General features: G+C 36.1%; 1 long non-coding RNA gene and 1 other non-coding gene across 2 annotated transcripts; both read left to right on the forward strand.

Annotated features, from left to right (window-relative positions):
* Window positions 1–3,120: 3,120 nt before the first annotated feature.
* Window positions 3,121–6,073, forward strand: LOC110903494. Its single transcript, XR_004859685.1, has 2 exons — window positions 3,121–3,490; window positions 5,861–6,073. It is a non-coding gene; the product is annotated as an uncharacterized LOC110903494 (long non-coding RNA).
* Window positions 6,074–11,515: 5,442 nt separating this feature from the next.
* Window positions 11,516–11,622, forward strand: LOC118479931. Its single transcript, XR_004861573.1, has one exon. It is a non-coding gene; the product is annotated as a small nucleolar RNA R71 (small nucleolar RNA).
* The last annotated feature ends 1,516 nt before the right edge of the window (window positions 11,623–13,138 follow it).

A 13,138-nucleotide genomic window follows, 5' to 3' on the forward strand; every position in this document is an offset into this window, starting at 1 on the left:
CAACGTCTTCTGAGGATCCTTAATTCAAACTGAGTTGAGGATCCGTGATCCTGACCGCACTTGAGGATCCGTGATCCATACATATTGAAAATCCATCCCAAACAATAATTATTTTATTATCTTATTATTTAATATATTATAATAGTTTATTACAATATAAAGTTTTTTTGTTATTTTATTATTTAATATATTATACATATTATTTTCAACCGGCGATGGATAGTAAAATTAATGTTTTAATATTATATTTATTTTAATTTAATGTTTTCTAATTTGTTTTTTTATTGAAAATGGATACTGTATTGCTATCGTATCAAATCGAATCGAATTCGATAATGATATTTAAAATGGATACTATCACGCTATTGTATCAAATCAAACCAAAACCGAAACCGACAATGATATTTAAAATAGATACCATGACGCTATCGTACCAAGGCGAACATGAACTGACAATGATATTAAATTTGTTTTTTTTCTATCGTAAACTATACAAGTGCCGATAAAAATATAAGAAACACATTTTTGTACCGTGTAAACTATACGAGTACTGATATGGGACTTACCGCACCAATTTCAACCGAATAACATCGGTACCAATATCGGCAATATGGGAACCAATATTCCTTTTTATGGTTTTTGATTGATATTTTTCTATTGAAAACTGTAAACTATACGAGTGCCAATAAAAATATAGAAAAAACATTTTTTTATTGTACACTATACAAGTGTTTATACGGGACTAACTAAACCGATTTCAACCGAACAACATTGGTAAAAAAATATCGATAATATCGGAACCGGTATTCCTTTCTATGGTTTTCGATTGATATAAAGTACGTATTCTTTTGAGCATAACCCGATTTATTTTATAGTTTTCTCTTTAGCTACTATAGCGAGTGTCAATACCAAAACGAACCGAACGGATACCAACTGAGTTCTCGCCGCATAGCGCGGGGGAAACCCACTAGTTAAAATAGTTTATTATTATATTTACTTTTAATAACATATTTCCTTTTTTTTAAACATATATTTTCTTTACCTTTTTTAATAATTGTTGTTTTAAATATATTAATTTATCGATTAATTTAATTTATCGATTAATTTGATACTTCTTTAATAAGTTACGTTTATAACTGAAAAAAAAAATTAAGTACGTAGTTGTGCTTGATTTCTTTCTCTGGCATTCCGTTATAAGTTTTTTAAAACGAGGTTATACTCAAAATGAAGCATTTATTTGGTATAATAAAATGGTACGCTGAAAAACTAAATCGTTCTAATGGTTTGACTTTCTAAACAACATGGTTTATTTTCAAATCACGTTTGTTTTACATTATCATTTGCTCGGTTACGCCGCAACGCGCGATATTAAAAACTAGTTTAGATGAAAAGACACAGGTGAGAGGCTTTTGTAAAGAGGAAGCGTGATATTGAAAGAAAAAAAACCTAATAACTCTCACGACGACACGTGTCAACTATATAGACAACTACTAATTGAGTAAAAATAAAAGGAGGGGGCTGATGAACTTACACATGTACATCATTTTTATTTATAAGTAAAGAGATGTGTAATACACATGGTTTTTAAAGATATAACTCTTTTTTAGATCTATTAAACACGTGTAACATACAGGGTTTTTAAGGATGTAATTTTTTTTTATTATTTGGTAGATTTATTCAACCTGATTATACACAGGTTTTTTTAAAGATACGACCTTTTTAATATTTAGTATACAAAATTATATTTATTTAGTCTGTGTAATACACATGGTTCTAAAAGATATAACTTTTTTTATTATTTGATATATAAAATTACATTTATTTAACCTGTACATTATACGAGGTTCATAAAAATATGACTTTTTATTATTTATTATATAAAATCATGTTTATTTAACCCGTGTAATATACAAGGTTCTAACCTAGTATATTATATAGTATATATATATATATATATTAGAAAAAATGAACCAGAAAACCTTGAGTGGTTTACAATAAAAATGCTTAAATAGCCTTTCATTTTATCCATCATGAGTTTTATCAGAGCATGGGACATATTTCCTTATTTTCATGTGGATTTTTCTTCTTGAGAAACGACACATGTGATGTTTCCCTCGAGATGTCGGTAAGAGATGGTGATAGAGAAAAGAGCTTAAGTTGCCTTCTGTTATCATCAATAACGGGATCTTTTAATGCTGATGTTTAGCCCCGAATCTATGACATTCGGCAAAATTCCGGTAATTCCGTACAACCCGAACGATTATTACATTATTTATTTTTGCGTATTTCAACTTGATTTTATTTGATTAAGTCTTAAAAAGTATAGGAATTACAAAAATCATAGCTTATTATGATAACAAATCCGTTACGGTTGGAAACTATATCCTAGATTGGCGGTAGAAACGCGACCAGACAATACCTGTTAGTACTAGTCGCAGTATAGTGTGACACGACCAAAAACGAGATATAAAGATATGTCTGTACAAGAATTCTATAAAAACTTCGTCTAAAAATAACATGTGCCTTATGTTATTTAGAAAAATCCATTTAAAAACCAAATTGTCCAAGTCCGTAGAAAAGTACAGTAATCCTACAAAAGTGTACAACATTCCGCAGAACGAAACAGTAACTGTCCGAAAACCCAAAAATAAATATTATTTATCATAAATAATATAACGGGTATTAAAAACGACACAAATTCCGCACTTAAATCTTATTATGTTAAGATGCACCGCTAGTTCTGCCTGACAACAAAGCCGGTACAGGAAGAAATAATGAATTTTTTAGCCCGAAAAGTTGGAATAATAATTTGGATGATAAAACTTGTGCAAAAACTATTTTTGACTTGGATTTATATAAGTAAAACGCAATGTCAGTATTTAACGCGGTACAAGACCTGAACCAATTTTTTCAACCGATCAACGAACTAAAAATTTTAGTGGGTTAGTCTTACCTAGTATCACATTACTTTAAAATGTTAAACCTTGAAACTTTATAGAAATTTTTATATAAAATAAACAAGATCTTGAAGTTTATATATTTAAACAAGATTTAAAAAAATATATATAATAAAAACCCCAAACCACCCCATGTCCACGATTTGGTGTGGGTCCCCCACCCACTCACCTCTTCTTGAGGTGTTGTAAGAAATGCATGTATGCTAAATGGTTGCGATGCCTAACCTTTTATGCACTTTAATTTTGGATCAATTTTAAGTCCATCCATGCATAACAACTCATATCTACCAACACTTCACAACACAAAACTTTCTTCTTCTTCTTCCTTGAAATCTGCCAAGAACACCCACAATCACCTTCATTTTGATCTTCATAAATCATAAATTTTATTACTTGCATGCCTCTTTCAAGATGATCAAAGACACTTGCAAGTTAATCGAAGTTATTTGAAGCATTTCTCAAGTCTTGGAGCTTTTGGGTCTTCATCTTTTCATCATCTTTTCTAGTTGTTCATCCCTAGCCAAGTGCTAGTAGTAAGCTTCAAATCTTGTACTTAGATTTTTGTGATTTATGTTTAAACACAAATGTACAAGTATTCATCTTCAAGATTATTTAAAGAACACAAGAATCACTAACAAAAACTAAACAAACTAATACGATCATATGTTAACTTTTGATGATTCTTGATAACCTTAAAGTCGTGTTTATGTAGAAAACTTGATCTTGTATCTTCATGTTTAAACGTATGATCTAAACACATGCATGTTTAGATCTAGCAAGATTCACCAACAAAATTTTATGAACATAAGTATTTGAATTTGAAATGGTCACATGCATGATATGAAATATGGATTATTATTTAAAATTCATAAACTAGAAATTTTGTCGAAATGGGTGATTAAAGTTTCCATTTTTGGAAAGGTCATGAATATAAACTTGTTCTTGGAATTGTTATGAACACATATTTCTACTTAAAATGACTTCATGAATCACTTAAAAATATGAGTTTTCACATAAAATAATAATCTACAATTTTTTTGGTAATAATCATAAATAAAGTTTCCTTTTTATGAAAGTTTAAAGCTACAACAAGTTCATGACACTTTTGTTGGCAAGATAAGATGATTCTCAATACTTGATGATGTTTGAGTTGAAGATGATTTGGAAACAAGTTTGTTTAAACTTGGGAAAAGTCCACAGTTTAAAGGAAACTATGGCAAAAATTTTTATAAAGTTGGTTACAATCAAAAGGTGTTAAACGAAGGATTTGATGACTAGAAAACAACTTGGGATCTTTAAACTTGATTAAACGAGTATTTAGACAAGTAGTTATAAGTTCACATTTTATAAGGATTTCCTAATGGAAAGTATATATTTTAGATAAAAATATATACTTTAAAAGTTCATAAAGTGTCAAACTTATATTTTGTATGTATATTATGTATTTAGTTCATGTAGGAATAAATACAAAAATATATACTTACACAAAAAGTACAAAAATATATGTTAACACTTGAAAAACACGAAAACTATAACAATAGAATGTCCATCCTTGGACATAAGTAAACAACCGGGCAATTCGGACACTTTGGACAATTCTGACACTTTTGACAAATCGGACAAAATAAAATATATGGCACGGACGAAATATACAACATAAACGAGACAGACGATACGAGTGAATCGGGCGACGCGAATGAACCAAAATGACAAGAAGGAAACGATCGAAAACAAACAAACAAACCGACGCTCACTTTATTTTTACTAGTAACTTATACAAAATATTTATTAGTTTTGTTAAACTAAATTGTTATAAGTTATTATTTTTACTAGTAAGTAATAAAATATAGATCAACCCAAATTTAATAACCATATGGGCTAACCCGTCTTTTAAAACTAAAAACAGGTTTAACTTATCTTTTAGTTAAATTGGACTAAAGCCCACTTTTATAAACCAATATGAACAAGCCCACTTTTTACAAGTTGTTTTGGGTTAAACCCACTTTTGTAAAAGTATTCTTGGGCTAAGCCCACTTTGATGAGAATACATTTGGCTAAGCCCACTTTTGTAAACTATTTTTGGGCTAGGCCCACCTTTTTATAATTAAATTGGTCTAGGCCAACTCTTACAAACTAATTGTGTTTGATCCACTTTAAACAAATTGGGCTAGATCCACACAATGGGCTAGACCCACACATACAAAGTCAATTGGGCTTGGCCCATTGAAACATAAGCGGAATAGAATATATATATATATATATGTATATATATATATACGTAAACAAATAAAGCAAACGCATACAAGTATAATAAAAAATTCAAGATGAGATACTGTACGACGAAGAACAAAAACCTAAGTGTCTAATGAGATTAGGACAATTGTAGGTCGAGAAACAAACGAAGAATCTGAAATCGAAACGAGATTTGCTTGGAACGCAAATTAGTGAGTTCGTGGTTACCCTTTTATTTTAAAAGTTTATAGTTTTAAACTTTCGGGGATGTATACATGTTACAATTGGTATGACGATAAAAATGAGAATATTTAGATCACATGCGGATGAGGATTAAACGAAGGGGACATTAATGAATAAACATGTACCGTGGAACAAAAGTGATAGATCTATTGGGTGTGACGAGCCCCACTCTCTTATCGGCATAACAAAGATCGTTAAGAGTGCTTTTGCGTCTAAAACTAGTGTCACTGACACACACAATAAATCATCAAGGTTTGGTTGCCTCCTATTCGGCATAAAGATTAGTGTCCTTGCAAAACACTAATGATCTTACAAGTTCATTTATACCAATTCCAAAATATCAAAAATTTTGAAAAATGGTTTGACACAAATTAATACATGAATTCACCAACCTTTGTTGACGTTTTCAAAACTAACATGTATTACAGGAAATTAGTGGATGGCCTCAGGAAAGTGTGTCTGTGGGAATGTCAAGTCAAGCTGTGGGATGTTACCCTATGTTTAGTCCTTATGTTTGAAACAATGTATTTGGAAACTTGTGTTTTGGTACAACGATGTCAACCTTGGTACTTTTTCGAACAAACGTATGGTTGTAAATTTGCTTTAAATAAATGCATGGATGAACAACTCGTTATGTTTTACATCTATTGTTTACTTGGTTGAATGATATGGTTATCGCTCTAGCCACACCTCATGACACTTCTTCTAAACCGAAAATCGGGGTGTGACAGACCTGGTATCAGAGCTTCAATTGTAGTGAGCTAAGATTCTTTTGGAGTCTAGTCTACAATTTCAAAATCATCTTTTTTATAAAAAGTCAATTGTAAGTCGTTTATGAAATTATAACAAGGCTTATTCCCACGGCACGGATACAAAGATCCTCCACTAGTACCAAACGATAAATCAAAGCGATAATGCAAGGATACTATGTGAACTAATCATTGAGGATTAGACACGACAACAATAGGTTGAATTTGAAACGATATATGATATAACCTACAATGAAAACAAAGTACAATTTCCCAAAATTATTATTTATAAGTTCTTCACAGGTATACGTTGTACAGATTATTTTGCCACGAACATAACATCTTAGTATTCAAATTCTATTATTATTCTAGATTCTCATAACAAGCGTTTTGACCTCGCATCTTTTGATGAGCTTATGGTGGATGTAATTTCTAAGATATACCTTAAGCTTGATATTCCATAGTAGATAGCTATTTTTACCTCAGATACGGAGATGCCTGACTTCGATCATGACAATGAGGCGGAGGTGGTAGCCTTGGACGAACACTCATTTAGTGAGAACGAGGTCCCTAATCATGATTGATGACATTCTTGTCAAGATAAGGAAGATGAAACACTTATCTTGAAGGTGCCCATCCAACTATTATTGTTATGAATCCTCTTTACTTCTATTTCTTAACGTCGTGCCATTCCGCGGGCGATGGCTACAAGTATTAACGCGTGGACCATCACGAAGGTCCATTCTATGTTAAAGGTAAATAGACAGTCGTGTCCCCCTCTCTAACTGATCGTCTATTGGTGTGTGCGAGGTGTAATATGATTTTATTGATATTTTTAGCCCATTTTACACATTAGTCAAGTTTTAAATTTATAAAACACGATATTCTACTAACACTATACACATACATGGGCAAGTGCACCCATCGTGAGCGTAGTATAGCGTTGGTAAGATACCGAGGTCGTCCAAGGACACAAGAGCTTTTAGTATCGGTTTATCCTCAACGTCTAATCAATCAAAAATTTTTGAGAAAAGATTTTAAAACATGAAAATATAAACTAAAAATGCAGAAATAAAAATAAAATAAAAACAGATAGACAAGATGAATCACTTGGATTCGACTCGCCTTTAATGTATCCTTTGATGATTTTCGCACTTTTGCACTTTTTAAGAGATTATCTTAGTTATAGTGGTAGGACCCTCTTTTGAAGGTGACGTTACCCTCAACCCAGTGGTTTGAGTCAGCAAGGATACAATCCCAAAGGGTCGGAATTTTGAAAGATAACTAATTAAGTTATTAATGCGATAAGTGGTAGGCCCCTTTTTTGAAGGTGACGTTACCCTCAGCTAAGTGGTTTGAGTCAGCAGGGATACAATCCCAAGTAGCCGGTTTAATGTATTAATTTTAGTTTACATATGAGTGGATCAAGCCATTCGCACCCCCGCCATCTAATACCAGTGGGTATTGAAGGAGGTCGTAGTAAGCTTGACCCAGGTCCTTGCATGATCTATACACTAAACAAGGCAAGAACCTTACTAAACCATTCCCTTAACCCCCGACCAGGTAGCTAACGTATCTCTATATAGACCGTAGAGATCTGAACGGTGTAAATATTTTACTCTATATAGACAGTAAAGTAATGCCAATACACCACGAACAAATGGAAAAGAAGTTTCACCTTTAACATAAGAAACTAGTTATTAAATTCATTAATACAAAACCAAATAAAGAGTGCCAAAAGATTAAAAATAAAAAATAATACATTAAAGACTTGTCTTCACCAAGTGATGTAAGAGACTTAGCCAAACATGGCCTCTGATTGACAAGAACTCTTACTATCAATCTTGGATCCCGAGACCACTACACACACTCTAAGGTGGATGATGGATGATGGTGGTGGATGTGGGTGTTGTAGTGGTGGTGGAGTGGTGGTGAAGTGGGAGAGTGGTGGTTTGCTAAGGGGTGCCTTTGAAGTGAGCCAAGCACCTCTATTTATAGCCTGAACAGAAGCCCAGCCACGGCCCCGTGTCACACCCCCCGTGGCCATCCTTTTCTCTTCCTTCATTAATTGCATTTGTCAGCATAGGGCTCAACACGGCCCGTGTCCAGTGGGCACGGCCCCGTGTGCAGAAGCGTATCTGTACTACCAAGATTTTGCAAGATTCTGCGTATCTTAGCATTGACCACGCCGCGTGCTGAGCTGGGCACGCCCCCGAGGTGGGCGTAGAAGCTTCCACAACTTTGTCCTTTCTGCAGACACCTGACCACGCCCCGGTGTCTAGTGGGCACGACCCGTGGTCAGTCTTCTGTTTCATGTTTTTGCTTTTGGGGATGCTGCCGAGGGGTGGGGCATGTCACGTTTATTCCTTTTCTTTGTATTTATGTTGGTTTTTGCTGTATATTTGTTCCTTTTGCTCGTTTAAGCTCATTTGGTCCTGTAAATTCAAAAGGAAGACAAAAACACACTTTTTCCAACATTAGAACTAAAAGAGGGTTAGTTTTATGCCTCATTGATGTAATTTATATGTTGCATTTTGCACACATCAACTACCCGCACTCTTGAATCTTTGCTTGTCCTCAAGCAAAACTCTTTAATATGTGGCTTACACACCCAAATGGAATAGGCAGAGGAGAAGTTTTTGGGCTTGTCTTGAGTGTCGGGAATCCAAGCTCTTTATTGGGTTTTATTTTTTTTTCTATTTACAATCCTATTCGTTATGATTTATTGAGGACGTTTCATAAAAGAAATTACTTATTTGGGCATAACATGCATCTTTAAAATTCTATTTTTATTCAAGTTCACATACCTCACGGGAGATCACTCAACACTCGGGTGAAGATGTATTTTTGTGAAACACTCGAGACTGGCATGGAACTTACTTCTCACTTGTTGTGGGAATGGGTTTATAATGTGATCACGTATATATAATCAAATTTTAATTAGATTTGTCACGCCTTTTCATAATTTTCTTTTGTTGGTTCTTTTTATCACGACGCTATCGGTTGTAAACTTGTAAAATTATAACCTTTCTAGAACTTGTTATTCCTAATTTAAACCAAGACAAGTAAAGAAAATGAAAATTTTTGAAAAAAATTGGGGTGATTCGCGGTTGCAATAGAATTTTCTGTAAGGCTTGTTATTAAGACTTGAAAAATTCAAGGTTTTAGCATCCCCCCACACTTAAATTACACATTGTCCTCAATGTGTCCCAAAAATAAGTTTGTAGGTTGTTGAAAAACAGAATTTTGTGTTACTGGGCGTCTGGCCACGGCCCCGTGTTGGTCAGGGCACGGCCCCATGGTCAGATTGCTAGTACCAAAATTTAACAAAAGGTTGGGCATGGGGCATGATCAGTGAGCACGACCCCATGTCCAGTTACCTGAACTGTGCAACTTTCTGCAGAGACTTGGGCACGGGGCGTGTTGGGCTGAGCACGGCCCCGTGCTGAACTTGCTGTAATGATGGAAAATTGTCGGGAGGCTCTGTTTTCGTGCGTGGAGTGTGGTTTTAAAGTTCCCTTAGTAACCTCCAGTGTTTTTTATTCTTGAAAACTAAAGCTAAACTAGAAAACATAAAAGTTAATCTAAACTAAAAACTACGGATAGTTCCATGGAATGCCTCCGTGGTGCGCCACATTTATAAGGGTCATTGGCTAGACCCAAAGTCAGTCATATGTTACCCGAGCGGGATGTCTCGCATCCTGTGTTGCACCATCGGAGAGCATCATCCAAGCTTGAGTCTATGACATCCATGTAGTTGACCGGGTCGTCTTCTACTCTTTTCCCAACCCCGAACTTCATCTCTTTGTCCTTGACCCTCAATGTTAACTTCCCATCACTCATATCCACCATTGCGTGAGCGGTGGCAAGGAATGGCCTTCCTAGAATGAGTGGCAGTTCGGTGTCTTCCTCTATATCTAGTATGACAAAGTCGGCCGGGAAGACAAAGTCTCCGACTTTTACCAATAGATTTTCAGCAACACCTTGTGGGTATTTGATAGACCTATCGGCGAGTTGTATGCTTATCTTTGTGGGGCTCGTCTTACCTAGTCCGAGTCGGTCAAACATTGATGCGGGCATGAGATTGATGCTAGCCCCAAGGTCGGCTTGTGCATTGCGTATAGGTGATCCCCTAATGGAACAAGGGATGGTGAAGCTTCCGGGGTCGATTTTCTTTTGTGGAAGTTTATTGAGTAGTACGGCGGAGCATTCTTCACTCAAATTGACCAATTGCAATGTTTCGATCTTCCTTTTGTGAGTGAGGAAGTCTCCCATAAATTTTGAATATTTTGGCATTTGAGTGAGGACTTCCACAAATGGAAGATTGATATGCAATTGTTTTAGTAAGTTAATAAATTTTGTGAATTGCTCATCATTCTGTTGGCGAAATAACCGACCAGGGTAGGGCACTAAGGGGGTCTTGGTAGGTTCGGGATTTGGCGGAGGAGTCGTTTCCATATTGATTGGTGGCGAGGTCGTGGTTTGAGTTGGTGGATTTTTGTTGGATGGGGTTAGTGGAGCCTCCTTGGGACCTACGGTACGGTTTCTCAATGTTATGAGATGCACTTACGCCTTTCGATTGGGTTTGGTATTGCTAGGTAACGCTCCTTGTGGTCTCTTGGAGAAATTTTGAGCTAGTTGATTTAGTTTTTTTCAATGTTTTGAATACTAGCTTGTTGATTTCTAAAGTTTGATTCCAATTGTAGGAATAGATCCGAGTTCTTCTTTTCGGTTTCTGAGATGAGGCGTGAGACAGTGTCTTCAAGCCTCTCTCGTCCCCCTTGTTGTTGTTGAGAGAAATTTTATGACTCATTTCTTGGTTGTTGTTGAAAGTTTGTTCGTTGGTTTTGGTTTTGTTGGTTACTACTATTGCCGGGTTCTCTCCAACCAAGGTTAGGGTGGTTACGCCATCCTTGGTTGTAGGTGCTCGTTGGGGGACCCGACGGCCTAGGTCTATTATCAATGTAGTTTACCATTTTCGTTTGATTACCCATTTCTTTCATACAATTCCAATTTTCATGTGGCCCACCACACCCTTCGCAAGCCTTAACCGATGCCGTTTTTGCCATTTCTAATTTTTTGATTTTTGAAGATAGGGCCTCGATTTGGGCTTGTAAAGAGGTGTTTTCATCCACTTTATGGGCGCCTGGGGCAATAGATTTTGTACCTCAGGGAGTGTGCCATTGAAAATTGTTTTGAGCAATTTCCTCATTTTGATTATAAATTTCATTTGGGCGACGATTACCTAGGAGTCACCTGGAGCTAGAGTCGAGTGTTTGTCTTGTGTGTGGCAACAACCCATTATAGAAAGTGGATACTTGTTGCCAAACTGCGAGACCATGATGAGGGCATTTTCTTAATAGCTTCTTGAACCTTTCCCAAGTTTCATATAAGGATTCCCCGTCCTCTTGCGAATATGTATTAATTTCAGTCATTAATTTAGCTGTTTTAGAAGGAGGGAAATACCTATATAGAAATTTTTGGGCTAGTTCATCCCAAGTGTTTACCGAACCACTTGGGAGGGTGTTGAGCCAAGCCTTAGCTCGGTCTTTTAGTGAAAATGGGAACATTCGAGGGCGGATGACGTCGTTTAATGCCCCGTTGATCCGGAAAGTATCACATATTTCCAAAAAGTTGGTAATATGTAAATGGGGATCTTCGTCAGCTAGGCCATGGAAGGTTGTGGAATTTTGGAGCATTTGGATCAAATGCGTCCGAAGTTCGAAGTTATTGGTATCGACATTCGGTGCATTGATAGCGGCTCCGAGATTACCTACAGTGGGCTGTAGGTAATCCATCAGGGTACGCTGATCTGCCATTGGAAGTTGGTCCCCCGAAGCTTTCTCTTGGATTTTAGCTTTTAGTCTTTTTCTTAGAAAGTGTTCGGGTTCATTTAGAGGCTCTTTTATGTATTTATCGGAACTGGAGCTCATGCACTGCGTAGAAAGTTCAGTTGTTGTGCATGGGTTCCAAGTCCTGCGATAAAAACAAAAAGAATGTTGGTCAGAAGTCTCACCGCGGCCCCGTGGTCACTGACCGCGGCCCCGTGGTCACTGACCACGGCCCGTGGTCGTGGTTACAATGATTGTTTTGTAGATCCCAGTTAAGTTAAGTTACTGGAGAGTTCAGCACGGCCCCGTGGTGCACCGCCACGGCCCCGTGGTCACTCTTCTGTAACTCAAAAAAGAACAACTGCCAGTAAGGTTGCTGGGCACGGCCCCGTGTTCGACCAGGCAGGGCCCCATGCCGAAGTCTACAGAAGCTGAAAATTTAACAAAAAAATCCTAAAAAATAGAAAAATAAGTAAAAATGATTAGGCCGTTGATTTCTAACTTTCTTAAAATCCTTGTGTCCCCTGCAACGGCGCCAAAAACTTGGTGTGTGCGATGTGTAATACGATTTTATTGATATTTTTAGCTCATTTTAAGCATTAGTCAAGTTTTAAATTTATAAAACACGATATTCTACTAACACTAAACACACACATGGGCAAGTGAACCCATCGTGAGCGTAGTATAGCGTTGGTAAGATACCGAGGTCATCCAAGAACACAAGAGCTTTTAGTACCGGTTTATCCTCAACGTCTAATCAATTAAAAATTTTTGAGAAAAGATTTTAAAACATGAAAATAAAAACTAAAGATGCAGAACTAAAAATAAAATAAAAACAGATAGACAAGATGAATCACTTGGATCCGAGTCGCCTTTAATGTATCATTTGATTATTTTCGCACTTTTGCACTTTTTAAGAGATTATCTTAGTTATTGTGGTAGGCCCCTCTTTTGAAGGTGACGATACCCTCAACCTAATGGTTTGAGTCAGCAAGGATACTATCCCAAAGGGTCGAAATATTGAAAGATAATTAATTAAGTTATTAATGCGAAAAGTGGTAGGCCCCTCTTTTGAAGGTGACGTTACCCTCGGCTAAGTGGTTTGAGTCAGCAGGGACACAATCCC

Source organism: Helianthus annuus, chromosome 6 (assembly GCF_002127325.2).
Source record: "Helianthus annuus cultivar XRQ/B chromosome 6, HanXRQr2.0-SUNRISE, whole genome shotgun sequence".
Lineage (NCBI taxonomy): Eukaryota > Viridiplantae > Streptophyta > Magnoliopsida > Asterales > Asteraceae > Helianthus > Helianthus annuus.